This window comes from Apteryx rowi, unplaced genomic scaffold (genome assembly GCF_003343035.1).
Source record: "Apteryx rowi isolate R43461 unplaced genomic scaffold, aptRow1 scaffold_495, whole genome shotgun sequence".
NCBI lineage: Eukaryota > Metazoa > Chordata > Aves > Apterygiformes > Apterygidae > Apteryx > Apteryx rowi.
Window position 1 is genome coordinate 518,030 of NW_020450755.1, and position 17,113 is coordinate 535,142.

The 17,113-nt window shown below is 43.1% G+C and overlaps 1 protein-coding gene across 2 annotated transcripts in view; it reads right to left on the reverse strand.

The window, feature by feature from the left end:
- Positions 1-15,859, reverse strand: part of TIAM2 (T cell lymphoma invasion and metastasis 2) — a 185,442-nt gene extending 169,583 nt beyond the window's left edge. For both annotated transcript variants that reach the window (XM_026079217.1, XM_026079215.1), the window contains exon 1: positions 15,794-15,859. The gene's annotated coding sequence lies outside the window, so the exon portion shown is untranslated. The remainder of the gene's footprint in view (positions 1-15,793) is intronic.
- Between the last annotated feature and the right edge of the window lie 1,254 nt (positions 15,860-17,113).

Consider the following 17,113-nt stretch of genomic DNA (forward strand, 5'->3'; position numbering starts at 1 on the left):
AAATGCCAGCTGCGGACTTTCTGCTAAGGACTCACCATCACCTTCAAGACTGCAGAAGGTCAGAGTGCACCCCACCACTAACTGGCGATATCACTGCTCAGCCGTAAAGAGCAGGTCCAAAACCTGCAATTTCAACCAAGCTTCTGCCAGAAGGAAGCAGGCAACGAACGGTGCGCTACCTACTTCACGAAGAGACGTTTTGCAGTCTGGCAGCCACTTTCATGTTTTTAACAGGAAGAACATTCACCCATGCACAAAGTTCTTCAACTTGTAAATGTACTCTGTTGTCTATCACAGCTAGAAAAATTGCATGTACAGGTAAGTACAACCCAGGCTAAGTTTCATGGTCTCTAAGTCCTTCAGTGAACATCTAAATCACTGAGCATGAGATTTTCTGCTGATCACATGCCACTGGCTAATCATCTAAGGAGGCTCAGGAAGGTAAATTATTTTTTCCCAAGTCAATAGTAAATTGGCTTCCTAAATTGTCTGCAGATCCTTTCCAGACAGCAGAATAGAAATAATTAGAGGTGGTTGGAAAATGGAATTTTTGTCCTGCAGGGAAAGTTTGATAGTTCTATATTTATTTTTACCCTGACACTGACTAAAGTGTAAAAGCCTTAAAATATTTAGTAAAGCAAAATATTCCAAGGTATTTTGATACATTGAAACAGCATCATCAAAACATTTTGATCTATTTTGCTGTAAGACAAGAAGTCAAAGAGAAAGCATTTTTGAATTCAATTACTGCTGTGCCAGCTAGGGGAGGATGGTCGAGAGATACAAGAACTGTCAGCCATTATAAAATGCAAGTGCTCCTCAGTGACTAGGGATAGGCGATGAGAGGACGCAGCAGAGGCAGAGAAACAGAAGGAGAAAGGAACAGGCCACATGAAGCACTACAATATTTGAGAAAGATTCACAGCACCAAGAAAAGGCCATTGGCCACCACTGCACAGGCGGCCACTTGCAAAGCAGGCAGGAAGGTACCTGGGCCTGCGACCACACCAGGGAACATGAAGCATCACGTGAAGGGTATAGTCCAGACTGGCAATGAACTACCGTCTCCCGCTTACAGTGGTGCTGGGCAGCCCCCCAGCCTTGGCTGGGTGTGTCCAACACCTCCCCCAAAATCCATGCTCAAAGCCTGGGAGGAAACCAGGCTACCACTGTGACTCGTCATCAAAAAAAGCTGCTCTCTTCTGTCAAAGGAGACAACAGAAATCACACACCTAGATGGTGAGAAGAGGGGGAAGCTGGCTTTGACTGAGAAAAGCTAACGGAGGGCCAGGGCTGCTTTCACACCCAATGTCGCGTTGCACAGATGGAGCTCTCCACCAGAGAGGGAGGCAGCTCAGAAACCCAGATTTGCCCCTGGAATTTATCTGCCTCGTATCTTCCCTTCAGACAGAGCAAACTAAAGCTGTAGCCCCTTCATATGTACTTAAATACATACAAACATTTTTGTAAAACTGTTAAGTGTTAATGCTAATATCCGTACACATTTTGCGTCTCTGCTGCCTGTGGTCAGGACCTCCATGTGCACACAATCTCCCTGCCTCACGCAACTCGTGCAAGAATAAGCCATCCCTCATGCGGCACCGCTGTGTGGCATCCACACAGACACGAGTCCATGCTAATTATTTAGTTTCTTCCCTGAGATTCTTCCTCCCTCCATAAGGCCACACAGCAGTCACTGGTACTGGCAGGACAAATTGTCCTTCTCCTTCTGCTGCAGCTTTGGGTGTGAGATGGGAGGAAAGTGGGAATTACATTTAATCACCATCCCTTTGTTAAGCTTCTGAAGACAAATATAAACAACATGTTCTGGAGGTTTGGGCAGTGGGACCCCAAACTTTTAAAACAAACCATTGTTTCAGTTAGCCAACTACATCCTGAAAACCACAAAATCAGCTTTGTCCCTAACTTCTGCTGCCGCTTACAATACAGAGTGCAGGCAAGGCTTGCCTGTCACCCACATACGTACTGACCTCTCCGCTAAAAGCAGCCCCAGAAGTGGGCCTGGGAGCTGAGACGTTGTGGAGAAATCCATAGAGAATTGACCTGCAACACTTGTATGTGAACAGTGAACAAAACATAAGGGAGGGGACTCATGCTCAACACATGTTTAGGCAAAGGAAGAAAAGGTACATCCTACTGTCTTTTCAAATATAAATTTTAACTCTTAATAAATTGAAAAAAGAAAAGTAATGGTGAGGCAGAGGGAGACAGGAATCGGAGGCATACAGCTGAACCACATGACACATTCTCCACCCTCACACCTAGGCAGGCGTGCCCCCTCCCTGTGCTCCCCCAGTGCACCACAGCACTGGGACCATGCAGAGCCATGCTGGGGCACTTACTACTGTCACAGGTCCTTTCTGAGCAGATTACAGATACGTCCCCAGTTGTTTTCCAAGTGGTCTTTTCTGCTACCTAACCAGAGACACGGATATACTTTTGAACCAAGGATCTAGGTAACTCACAGTCAAGTAATGCCGTCTTCCCTGACACCTTGGAGGTGGTACCTTCTCCAAGTAGCACAAAGTAGGATCCCTGACAGGAAAATGTCCAATTCCATCACTTAATTATGAGTTTTCTTTTTAGTTGGCACAGCCACAGAAAACCTGAGCAAATATGAATTCTACATCATCTGATTTTTGTCTTCAACCCTTGACTGCTGTTCCTGAAGAAGATGATGTCTTTGCAACCTGCTGCTGAAACACCTTTCCCTGCACACAGCATTTCAGCGTGTAACGGAGAAGCTCTCCTCAGCTCCTCCTTTCCCTCTTCCAGGGATCTGGCAACCATTCCCAGAGGTATACACATGCACATGCTGCCCAGGCATGCCTGAAGCAGATGGGGCCCATAGTATGAAACTACTAGATGCAGACACCAGCAAAAATGCTTCTACCTTTGTATCTTCTTCAAAAACTCTCTCAAGCCAGACCAAGGTAGCAAGAGACATGGGAACCCTCAAAGTCCACCCGCCTTTCTAACATTTGATCCTTTTGTCACCAACACAAGCACAAGAGGATGTGTGAGCCCATCTCTCTGCACAACAGGCAGATTCCCAAAGGTACTGCAGGAAGTATGCAGCCTTGGGGTTGTTTTTGTTTTTTAAACTTACGGAGGGCAGCATAGTGGTTGCTAACTGAAAAGAGATGTTGCCACTGTTTCTCACCCAGCAGATATAGCAGACACACAAGCCACCTGGCCATCAACCTAAACATCAGTGCTCTGAGGTCATTTACTTACTTGTACTGTTGTAACACAGGCTGCAGCGCTACATACATATGGTAGATACACATACATGGCAGTTAGAGATCCACCACATTGAACCAGCTGCAGTCATACCTCCATGTCAAAAAGAAGTACGTACACGTCAGGCACCATCAAGACCACGTTGCTAACTGCAGCCTGCTGCCATATTTTGTGCCCACAGTATGTGCATCACTACACTCTGTGGAACCCAACTTGTGGATTTTGCTGACAGCCAAAGTCATGATTTTTTCTGTTGCATACTTACAGAAAGTTTATTCACCCTAATTTAGTGGGGCTGACTAAAAATCAAACGTGCCACTGCCTATGAAGGCAGGTAGGCCAGCAAGGTTAGCCTGTTTGCTTTTGTCTCAAGCCACTTTCTTGTGTTACCAACCTGCATTCCAGTTACTCACCACGTCTGTGCCCCCAGCTTGGGGAGAAGGGAAGGAGAAAAGCCCCGGCTGCCCAACATCTCCAAAGCTGGAAAGTGCCACTTCTCAACCAAGCTCAGCTCTGAAACCTTGACAAATCTGTGAGGATGCTGTTTCTAGCCAGTAAAGTCTGATGCTCAGAGGCAGTAAAAGAGCACTAACTTCTTCACTGAGCATCCACACCAAGGTCTCATCCCACAGAAAACTGACAGTAGCTCCTCATCCTCCATACTGGACAGCCATGAGCAACAGCCACACCCTTTCCAAAAGGAGAGCAGCATAAGGTTTTTTATCAAAAGCAGTCTCTACACATTAGATTGATACAATTCAGGCTCTAAAACAAAAGAAATTTCAGAGTCTTACATAAAATTAGTCTATACTAATAAAAATGAGGAGGAAAACGAGCAAATTTCTTCATCTTTACGGGGGATACTCTGCTCAAGAAAATACTTCTTTGTAAAGAAGTAGCTTGTCCCAAGGATGGGAACCCACAAACTCAGGTCAGGTCCGGCAGAAGGGTTGCAGACAGGGAAGGAAGCCATCACACCAGGCAAAGTTCAAAAGCTTTGCCTCTCCTACCCATGCCACTTGGAAACACTGCTAAGTGGCTTTATATCAAAGACTGATGATTCTTTGGCTATAGAGTCCAAAAAAGTTTGGTGAAGAAACTGACACACTACCAGAAAAAGATCTCTTTTTGGTGTTTTGGACTCAGATGGCCACCAAATCAGAAATTAACTGCTTCTTCTTCCTCTTTGAATATTTCTTAAGAGTGGGGCAAGCCTTGCAAGGTAAAAATCAATTAACAAACTGTTTTTCACAGGCAGTCAAAGAGAGACAAGATATCAAATGATGCCAATTTCCTTTCATCAAAGATGCAGATTCACAGGCTATGTCTATAGGTTATGATACGGAGGTGTTCAAACTTGGTCTAAACAGACACAAGCAATTTCTGCCCATGCTCAGAAATAACCAAAAGCCTTTTGAACGCTTAGCGTGGCTCTGAGCCAAACCAATGAGCTCTGCTGAGAGCAGGCATATCACCTTTAGCCCTGTGCCATTAGCTTGGGCTCAGCAGCATGTTGGCAGTGTTCACCCGGACAGAGCTGGTTCATGTCCGCCTAAACCATAATGCACTGACGGACCCGTAGTCATGCTCACACCTTCGGCTTCAAGCCTCAACTTAGGTCTTGCTTCCATTCACACCGATCATTTGCACTATTGATCTAATGAAAAATATCTTAGGCCAGTTTTCAATTCATGCACATATCACACAGAAACAAAGTTTTCCACATCAAGTCAATGAAAGGTGTTGAGACAAGAGTCTAACTATACTAATATATTTGCCTTTAATTTTGAATTACATTGTTTTACAGTAACTTTTCTGCTGAAAATTTGGAATTTACACATTCCCACAAAAGTTCTTAAAGAAAACAGCATTTTTATTTCAAGTGAAATACTTCTAACAACTCTCCGAACAGTGCATCTGTTTAGTTAGTTGGGGGCAGGGGAGCAGGAAGAAGGGGAAGAGCAGAATTATGCCATGTTTATAGCAGGTATAGCTGCCAGGGTCCTAGCCAGTTTTAAGACTTGCAGACTTTGAAAGTTCTTGTGTCTGGTCTTTGACTCAAAAATGACATCTCTACAGACAGACAGAGTGGTATGGGACTGTAAAACCAAAACATATTTTCTTAACACTGCTCCAGAAATATCCTCTGCTAAATGTGTAACAGATGCATGTTCCTCATTAAAAAAGTGTTGCTATACATTATGTCTTGGCTGTAGACAGATTCTGGCACAGCCTGATACACTGTGGACATATAATTCATGTGTATAGTATGTGAACTCTGTACCTCGCTTCTCAACCTGCTGATTTCCTATTGTGGAACACGGGCCATTGAAATAGGAGCGAAGGGAGAAAGCACACAAATGTGGAATATCAGTGTGGGGCTGATACCTTAACTGAGAAAACAACCATTCAGAGCTTTTCCCAACACAGTCCCCAGGCATCCAGCTTTTATTTCCATATGTGTTGTGAACTGGAAAAGCAAGGCCCATTCCAGCTACCTTTCTTTGAAAGGAAAAAGAAATCATCACTTCATGGTGACTCTTTCATTCCTAGAGTTGTTGCTCTCCTTTTGTTAAAATTTAACATTTGGTTTCATGGAAAGGTATGTCCTAATGATGAATTACAATATTTTTTGGCTGATTACTGCTTAAAACCATCCCAGGCTAAGCATAACTTTGTAATCCATAGGGAGACCCTCAGTTTTATTCCTTGCCTGGTATTCAGACTTCCATTTAATTACTGGTTACGTAGATTTATAGGCAGATTTGCTAAAAACAGTGACTCTGTGTGCGTTTCAGTAAAACTGAAATTCCTACGTAAACAGGACCAAATTTTAAAAGTAGCTGGTGCAGCTCTATAATGAAATTGGCAGCACTGTGTGGGTACTTTGTCTTAGAGAATGCTAAATGGTGCATAGCCAGCATTTGCTCCATAAACTGTCAAATAAGAGAACCGCAACCGTTCAGCAATTTGTTTTTCTAATGTAATTCTCTGCTATGGGAAGTGTCTTTTCCATGGCCAAATGTAGAAGCTGTCATGATCCAAGAGAAACACAAGGGAGAAAGATTATGTCTAAGAGGATGTCTCCCAGCAGACAAAAAAGGTGAAGGAAAATGTTTCTTAAAGATCCAGGTTCAGTAGTGTTATGAAAAACTACAATGATCAGGAAAAAATTATTTTAAATATGCTATCATTAATTATCAAGCATCATTAATGCTACTGTAACAGCTAAATCTTTCTTTTTCCTTCATTAGACAACACTGATAATTAAATTTTGCCTACTTTAATGGGAAGGATAAACAACAACACTTGTACTAATCTAGTAGTTCTCTTCTGAGGACCTTCTACTATATTACAAAATGGATATCGCCTACAAAAGGTAGACAAAACCTTTGGTTATTGAAGAAACAAACACTCCACAAGTTAAGTAACTGGTAACTGAGCTACACCTCAGCAAATAAAGCAGTACAGGAAAACTGATTCCAAGTTTCCTATTTTGCTCGATATTCCTTTTGTCACTTCAGTACAATTTTATACCTTATGTCAGTACCAAAAAGCAACAAAAACACTAGTTTTGTTCATAACAGTATTGTTTAGAGAGCTAAGTAAAAAAGTAAAGTCTTCACTACTGACGAAAGGGTGCACCTGCTTTAGATTTTAAAAGCAACTGGTAGGGACTGACACTTTCACATAGATGCTGTGATGAAGTCTCTCTCTCAATAATGGAAAAAGCAGCACAGCTCTCCTTTTCTCTACTTCTTTTTGAAAGGGACGAAAAGGGATGAAAAGGGATGAAAAGAAAAGAGGACAGATTTCATCATCTGAATGCAAACCTCATCTGACCTGGTCCTTAGGAAGATGCATTGCATTTAAGTACTTGGGATAGCTGTTACGAGGTTGATTCTGGAGAAGTAATCCGATACACAATATTTTTACTGGGGTTCAGGTGTCCACAACACCCAATGAAATAATCAAAGCAACCCTGAGCAGAGTGCAAGGCTCCTCTGTACATGTAGGTACTTCCCAATGGTGCAATTGTAACTCTTAGTTAGGCCTTGCTGCTCTATTGCATGTTTTCAAGTGTTTCATAACATGTTATTTGCCCTGTACCCTACCACTTCCCTACCTGCTGCCAGGCTAGGAGCTCCTTGTCCATAACACCAGCCTAAGTAAGACTGAAGTACTGTATGGGATTTGATAGCTATTAGCAATAATATACCATTTGTAACAAATCAACTCACCAAGATGGGAGTGCCAAGACACATCAGTAGCCTACAGTGTGATTGCTGAGAATCAAAGTTCACATCATTTTATGTCCTTGAAATACAAACACAATGGTGAACTCAAAGTAATACTTCTATCACTCTGTCAGCAATAAGAAGAATCTTAATAATCTCAGTAATGTGGTGTGGATCTTGACCTGGTCTGGGACAAATAAATTTAAGTCACTCATGCACTGAAAACCATAAGCCTGCATAGTAATTACAAAAAAATAAAAATTGAAAACATGATATGATATGCAAAAGCCCTCAGTATTCTGAGTACTGTGCAGATATTTCCCTGTATTGCTGTTAACTACTGGACTGTGATACAACTTAAAAATTGTCCTCTCATCCCATGAGACCAGCTGCACTTAGTTAAGACAAAAGTTTTTACCTTTATCAGCGAAAATGATGTTCTTGCTAAAGAGAAGAGAACAGGGGAGGGAAAAAGATTCACAGCAAGACCATGAACACCAGGCCATGAACACTTGGAGGAAGAGGGATTCAACAACAACAAAACAGTAATTACACTACTAAAAAACCTACTTTATAATTGTTTAAAATAATTCAGCCTTTCAGGTGCTACTTGTGGTTTGTGATAATGAAAAAGTATAACAGCACTTAACACCATTTAATATTTTTCCATATACAAAGAATTTTATAGGAATAGTATGTCAAATGAGGACCACACTTACGTGGATAAATAGCTACACTGAAACTGCTATTGTTAGGTGACATTGATTTATTTTGTTAGAGAAATTAATCAACAACAAGCAAACTATTTATTTCATCAGTTTCTGTGCTTTAGCAGCAGTATCATCAGAATTGGAGCTTCAGTCCTTGCATACAAATGCAATGCACTTAGAACAGAGAACGTATTCTTCCTACAAAAACTGACCTAAATGTTGAGAATCGAAGTGTTAAAAGCTAGAAAAATTCACTGGACTTTCAGTTACAAGGTGCCTCCGCCTGCATGTATAGAGCAGCCTAGGAATTTCCTTCCCTTTTTTGGGCACTTTTCTCCAAAGCTGATGCTGAGTTCAAGAAAACAAGAAGAATAAAAAGCAAGGGCAGGCATCTCCCATATATCCTATTCCACTATCTTCTACCAGACAGTGGAATACAGTAGGCAGCTGGAGGGGAACATACAGTCAGCAATACATTTATTTGGTAAGGGGAAATAAAAGCTCATGGAAAAGGAATCCATTTGAGCTTTATCTCATAATTGCTCCTGGTGAGGAGCAGGATGGAGGTGAACATCAGACTGCACACACCTTGAATGGTAGAAACACAAGGATCAAACAAATGAGACCCCACGTACCACAAAGAGAATGATTTTAGAAAACTAACCTTCTCAGCAAGTCAAACCTGCCACAGACATGTATTCATTAGTGACTGCAACTTAATTATTTTAGTCTGAAATGCCTGAACCTAATCAATGTATTACATATCTGAAAACTTGTACATCTTTAAGCAAAATTTAATAAAGGGAATATATACAAAATATTTTAGTCCAAATAAGACATTCCTGTTGGTTTAAAACCACAGAAGAGTATTTAAATAACTTAAAAAAAGAGATTTGAGAAACTGTTAAAAGAAGATGCTTTGTAGTCAGTTGGTAAAGCTTGAAAGCATATAATTACTTAACAAGCTTTGTATTCCAAACAATGGTATCTTAATGGTTCAAGTGTCTCTTCTTTCTGCTGTCATATATACAATGATCACACAAGTTAATTATATAGTTGACATTGCCAAATATCACACTATTTTGTAAAGTTCTATTGGAAATCATGACAATTATATGCTAACTATTGGTACCACTACCATGTTAAAGTGTGATCTCTCTATAACTATAGGCAGCTCGCATCTACAGTCAAGATCAACTTTGTACCAGCTGGCGTAAACAAATACTCTGCAACTGGAGTATAGCTACACCAATGTTAACACCAAATTCAAAACTCAGTCCTTTCTCAGTAGGCTTGTTTCTTGAACTAAAATGAGAGGTGAATATTCTTCTATCTTTGTCCAATTTATACAGAGCTGAAATTTAGTGTTTCCTTTTAAAAGCTACTTTATTAAACTTGTAGTACTTCATAAATGAAACTAATTCTGCGTATAGTTAAAGCACATAAGAATGCCTCCTATCCCTGAAGGGAAGATATTTTTAAGAGCATTTTCAAGTGACTACTATCAAAACAAATCAGCAACTTAAGTTTTACAGCATTAACTGAAGGAGACATTATGGCATGAGGATATCTAAACTCTTTACAGTATCCCTGCAGAACACATCTATAAATCTCATTTTTATATTTAGATAAAAATACACAGTGTCTTTAGGATGGTGATGATGCAATCTAAATGATTTAATTAGAATAATATGCTCTGGTCCTTGGCCACTCTCTTGCTATAAAGTAGGAATTTCCTTTGGGCAGGCACAGCATACAAGCTAAGCTGCGTTTGCTTTTCCCAACTCCAAAGAATGTACTACAGTCTTACTTCCCATTCCTGCAACAGACCAAAAGGGCCTGCTAACTTCTTGACGTGTTTCCTTTCCCTAAGTTTTTTCTAACAGTATAAGGAAAACAGAAGTAGTTGTTAACACAATACAGGGTTTAAAATATTAACTAGTAAGGACTATTGAAAAGCATGTACATTTGTACCATCTTCTGCTGTATGTCAAGGATCAAAACTATAAGATAACTCATCTGCAAAGATTTTTTTTTCTTTGTTTTAATTCAAGAGACTTCAAAATCTCAATCTCTTTTTTTCTGAGGAAAGGAAGGGGAAAAAGAAGACAGACCCTATCACCATCTTAAATTATCTCAAAATTTATATTTTGTAAAGATTGGCTTCTGTAAAGCCAACCAGAAATAAATAAATTTCTCTTTTTTTATTACAGTAGAAAACTAATTTTTATACAAACTTCCCTCTACAGTGTCTAAATATTTGAGAGCAACAAAGTTGAAATTCACCTTATTTCACTTCCAAAAAAATAGAAAGGAAGGAAAATAAGCAGCAAGAACAGTCAATTTTTAATTTCTCTTGCTTTTAATTTCTATTAACAATACAGAGAAAGGAATTTGTTTACAACATACAAGAAAAGGTTCCTGACTTTAATGAGCAACAAATTTTTGCAGTTGACTTTGGTGGAGTCCCAATTAATATCCTTAAAGAGAATATTTGTCTTCTCAATCCTGACTGAAGATAGTAAGTTCACTTCTAAATGCATACTATAGACATTTGACTAAAACTATTTTCCTCCAGGCAAAAAGTAAACATCTATAAACATTTTATACTAACATTACAAAGCAAAACACAGACTATGCACTATTAACATGCATTTTTTCTTCTTAGCATTTATAAGAAACAGGCAGAGGTACACACCACAAGGCTGGGATCTAATCAGACACAGTAAGGCCCTGTCTAGACAGGCAAAAGTTATCACAATCAGTTAACGTGGTTGAAAAACTCCATTAAGATGCAGGCCAGCAAGTATGAAACCACATTAGCAAACCACGCAGCAGAACTAGGCAAGACAGCCAAGAGGGCTGCTGAGACCTTCTCCCACCACTTACAAAACGATGGCAATGACACAAGTAGCGGATGGGCAGCTGCAGCTCAGTTGCATTAAGCTCCTGTGACTGAGAACAATAAAACTAAAAAAAAACAAAACAAAACAAAACCCTAAACCAAAAGAAATCACACCCTATCAAGCTCACTCCTTCAAAATCAAGGGTCTCTTTGATCATTTGTACACTTTATGTGACAGCAGGGCATAATTAATCAGTCAAATTTGACAAACTATAGACACATGTACAGTAAGGCTATTATGTAACTCCACAGCTCTTAAACCCAAATACAGTGACAACATAATACAGTTAAAGGAGCTCATGTGCAAAGAGGCAGCAGTCTACTATTTTGTGATGCTGAGTACAAACACAAGCTGACCTGGTTCCAGCAGTAAGATACTAAGCGCCCACAAAAAAGAATACATTGTTTACTCATCTGTTAAGCACCTGGCGAGGGTTTTATTCTCACCCTTCATTCCCCTAGCATTAGACCACTTCTGTTTGCTGAAAAACACAACTTTCCTGGAGTTTTGGATATAAGCACATATATCCTAAAAATATGAAACCCAGTGCAAGAAAAAACAAAATTCCTAAACCAACCACAAAAGGAATGAAAAAACAAAGATGAGTGACTATAATTACATCTAATGCAAAACAAACTTACTTCCTTTGCTATAATCTTCCCCATGATCTCCAAACTTAAGGCTTCTGAACATCATCTATTTCCTTTGCAAAATGCATACCACAGCACATTTGATTCATGGTAAATGTGATAAAACAATCAGAAAAACACATGCAATCTATTTATTACTCTTATTTTATTACTCTTTTTTCATAAAATTGATTTTAAAATGAACAAAGAAATGGAGAATTCTAAAGAGAGAAAGGAGGAAATAAGATTACTTATTAAATCATTATCTCAAAGTCTACAGACAGTAGAAGCACTTCTAAATCCAGACAATGTAATACCGTGGCCCACAAGTAATAGAGAAAAAAACAGAAAAGTGCTCATATTTTAATTGCCACAGACAATAAAACCTATTTTCAGCTATGCTATCCCAAACAATAAACTACAAGCATTACAACTGCTATTAAAGGCCTCACAAACCATTTGCTGAAGAGGAGTAAGCATATACTTCTGTGGTTACACAATATGATACATAAGCTTTTGGGAGGGGGGAGGAAGCCATAAACTATCCACAATCCACCAGGGAAAATCCTTCATCTTTGAATCAAGAACAGGCTCCATAATAAATTCCTTAGCTATTGTATTATATAATCTCATTGCTAGCATTTGTACAAACTTTTCCAGTGCATTACTTTGAGTCACTGCAATTTAGTTTATGGAGGAAAAACAGTCACACAGAGAAGTTGAAAGTATTTGCAGGAACAGTTGCAACTTTTATATTCCATTATTATTATGTTATTATTATTCCACTTTCAGAAGCAATACATTTCACTTGGGCACTGTCAGAATCTAACCATTCTCTTTAAATGGCAAGGCAACCCTCTCAGTCTTTAAGTTGGTGTTTCACAGCAGCATGAAGGATCCCTATGTGTCTATGTTTCATAAAACACAAGACCTGACTTTAACTCAGCACTGCAAATGCTAGCAGACAGAGCTGAAGGAGCTCATTAAAGCACACAGAGTAGAAGGGACAGTGAGGACGGAGCATCCCCATCGCACTCTGCAGGGATCTCACGGAAGGCAATTCAGGGCACACAAAGCTGAAGTCTTCAGCAGTAGACTCAGAGTACAAGCGGCTGGTGGTAACACCACCAGCCGACTGTGGAATAGCTCTGATCTGGCTAACAAAAGCAGGTTTTGGAAGCATATCTGGCTATTAAAAAAAATAATAATAATACAGGACCATCGCTGGTCATGTATTTCCACCTCCTGCCTTGAGGTCACACTATTACAGGTGTTGAAACAGGAGGAGTCAGTATACTAATGGCCTTTTTAGTTGTGAGAAAAACTAATTTTCAGCCTGATCAGTGACCTGACCTGACTCACCACACAACCAGTAGAGCCAGTGCAATGGTTGTGGTGGGATGGTGCAACTAGGAAGGGAAAGGCTGGATTCCCCATCTTTGGCAGGAGTGAGGTCTTCGCTGCCTTTTGCTGGGAACCAGTTTCTACTTTTCAGCCAGCACCAGGATTGAGAAACTTACTCAGCATATTTCACTTGCTGGATCAGCACCCATTACTGTCACAAGCCCATGTGATAATTACTTATTTCTATATGTGTCATGACAGCCTTTAAAACTTCTAACTCACCCTGGTATTAAGCGCTAGACAGACACACTTTGTAAAGAACAGTGGTTCCCTGTAGGAGCTTACAAACTAATATTCTTTTTATAAAACACTGCACATTCTGCTACGCTACCTATGGCGCTTACTGTTGTCCAAAGCAACAATTATGCAAACACTTGTGTACTTGCTTAATTTTTCTGTTACAACTACTCCATTAAGCTTAATGGAGTAATTTACAAAGGCTCATTTTTACCCAGGGAGGCAGGGCTCCCTAGGCGACAGGCAGAATCGCTACAACAGGCTCCACAGGGTGGAGAGGAAGTTAAGAGCACCTACGGTCACGCTGCAGCTCCACAGGCACTTTTGGTAGCAATACCAAGATCTGCCAGCTTAAAAAAGCAGCCCTACCTTCCCCACACCCTCTTTCCTCTTCTCTTACCCCCCAGTGAACCAGATCATGGAAGAGATCCAGGTTAAAATTAAATCTGGTTTTCACTCAATTCCTAGATCCAGTTCACCACGGGGCAACATAAGTGTTCGGGGCGGCATGAAGGGGGAGAAAAGGCAGAGGTAGGAACGAGCAACCAGGGCAGTGCCAGTTACGCCAGTTTAAACCACTCAAAGTAACACCACACCCTGACACTGTAGTTTCAGCCTCGCTACACTCAGCTCATCTCTAACAAGGAGATAACAGTGCTGCTCCCTGTCCCATTCCCACCAGCATCTCCCTGCCCTCTCCTGCCTTGGCCTTGGGGGTCCCCAGCACCCACAGGGACCCTGATCCCATAAGCTGAAGGGGCAGAAAGCTACCAGGCCTTTTGGGCTAGGTTAGTTTTTTGCCACATTAGCTCCCCAAGCTGGCTTTCCAGGGAGTCAGATGAACTGGCACAAGGGAGAGGGTGGGAGGGGACTAGAGCAGCTCGAGGATCTCCAGGCATCCCAGTGCAAGGGCACTCAGAGCTGGAATGCCTGCATTTCCACTGACTACAGAGAGGTAATCCTCTCCAGGAGCAGGGGATGCCTCCCATTGGGACTGTTCACAGAAGTAAAAGCAAAAACATAGAGAAGTTCTTGCAGGACTGAGGCCCAGAACCGTACATTTCATTTGTGTAAAAAACATAAAAGGACATCACTGTAAGTAAAGCACCATAAAAAAGGTCATACAAAATACCAGTTTCCTTTTACATTCTTTGCATATACAAAGATCCCAACAGTTCCAATGGGATCTTCCTGTATAACTTTACTGAAAGCTGATTAAAGAGAATGACCATAAATCCTGGTGCTAATTTAAAGCAAATCATTAACTTAATTTCAGTGGGAGTTTTGGGTGCATACAGAACATTATTACATGGAGTCCACACAGGGCCAAATGACCCCCTTGGATTTGTATGCACAGATCCCTTTGGAAGTGACAAGAGTCCTGTGGGCATATACAAAGGCAAAATTCACTCCACACTTTAAGGATCTGGTATGATAATTATCTTCATCAAACCACCTTCATCAGCCTCAAAACCACCTTCGTGAGCTCAGCCTTTTAAAATTGTCATTGCTAACTATGTTATTTCCCTTTTTACCTCACATTTTGAAAGCTCACCCCCAATCATCTTTAAACCAAGATCTGCAATGGCAAACCTTTCTGTTTCAGCAAGATTTTGGTCTGTGGTTTCTCAGACTGCTAAGTCCTGCATCGTAATCAGTACCTGTGACTGAGTAAGGTCTTCAGGTAAATATTCATTAGGAAACACGGCGTGGAAAGACACATGGAGCAGCTGCCTGACCTGCTAAAGGGGCTCTGAGGGAGCCCGGTGCCCCTATGTCAGCGAGCGGGTCCCCAGCTGTGGGGCGGGCAGGGCGGGGGAGCCCCCGGGGCAGGGGACAGGGCGGCTGCAGCCACCGCATTTGGCACCGACGGCCCCATTCCAGCCCCCGGGGCCGCGGCCACGGCCGGGAGTTCCCGCAGCGCCCCGCTACCCCCGGCCGGGCTCCGGGGCGCCTTTCCGAGCCCAGCCGGTTCCCGGGAGCGGGGGGAGGCGAGCAGGCTGCTGCCCCCCGTACGGGGCCGAAAGGCGGCCGCGGCGCCGCAGCTCCCCCGCTGCCACCGCCCGCCGCGGAGCTCCGCAGCCCTGCGCGGGGCGCGGACCCGTGCGCGCCCGCGGCTCTTTGTTCGGCGGCCCAAGAGGCCGGAGCGGCSGCCGCCGCCGCCCCGCAGCACCCGGCACCCCCGGGGCCACCCCCGGCGGGCGGAGGTCGGCGCGCAGCAGAGCGGAGCGCACGGAGCCCGCCGAGCCCGTCGGCGAGACCCCGTCCCGCAGCCGCGGAGGTGCCCAGCCCGCACGGGATGAACAAGAGAGAGGAGATTTCAGCGCACACACACTCACTCACACTCGCTCGCTCCCGCTGGGGGCTCGCAGCCCCCGTGCCCCGCCGGCCGGGTTCCGCCTTACCTCATCCGCGGGTGCGTAGCGCCGCGGCCCCGAGGACTTTGTCCCTGCGCCCGGCTCCGCGGCGGCGAAGTTTCTGCCTCCACTTCGCTGCCCGCCCCTTCCCTCCCTCCCTCTCGCCGGGGGCGGCGGCGGCGGCGGCTCGGAGCGCGGCCTGACCCCGCCCCGCGCTGCCCGCGGCTCCTCCGCGCAGCGCCCGCACGTCGGGGCCGGCGGAGCCGGGGCGGCCCGGGCGCAGGGCCCCTCGCAGCCGGCAGATGCGCTTCTTCGCCGGCGGTGCCCCGGGTTGGGCTGCTCACCTGCCCTCGCAGACGCCCTGGGAGCGCCGGCAAGAGACCGGGGTCCAGCTCTCTGCCCTCTCGTCCTCCTCCGTTTGCCCGAGCAATGCCCCATGTGTTTTAACACTCTCCTTAGTTTATCTGCAAACTTATTGCAAGGTCTGTAGTTACCTGGCTAGTTAGTAAGAGCAGCAGGAGAAATTAAACACAAGAGGAACCTCAAACCTGCGAAGTTTTAAATGGAAGAGAAACTGAGTGGGAGAGCCCTTCAAAGGGGGCTGTAAGCGGCAGAATGGGTAAGGAAATGGCTCCTGCAACAGTTGCAATGCTCGTAAGCATGTAGAGAAAGCTGGTGTAGCACTCTGCCCGTAAGCAGCCAAATCATAGGAACATAGAGCAACAAGCACACCATCTGCAATTATCTGCTATGTTCTGTTCTTCTATTGCATTTATTATTATTATTGCACTGTGTGAGCATGGCTCACTATTATGCTGTATTACATAACTAACACTTGTTAAGCTAGTAGCGCTGTCATTCTCTCCCCAAGGGAGATACAGGCTTGGGGAAGAGAGGCTTTATTTTTGGACAGTTGATTGCCTTCCCCCCCCCCCCTTTTGCCAGTTTTGGTTTGTTTTAATTTGCTTTTGTTTATTGATCTTCAGTTTTAAGTATTCATATTTATATTTATCTGGACTACTGTTCACCTGAGTCCTAATCATACAACAAGATCTCACTGCAATCAGACATTGTAAAACCATGAACAGCCCCTACTCCAGATTGCTTACCCAGCATAACAGGAGAAGTGAAAGGGTGCAAGGGGAACAAAGCATTTCTAATCAAAAGACTAGATCAAAAATTGAATTGGAGAGCAGCGTGGCAAACTTTGTGGTGGTTTGTTCCTCAGCTAGTTTGTGCCACAGTCCACCCTTAAAGTTTCATCTCCTCCCCAGACAGGCTTTACCCTGTCGGCAGCTAGGTCCATTGTGTCAGAGGAGCAAAACTATGAATGGAAGTGAATCTCTACAGGAGGCCAGCATGAAAAGC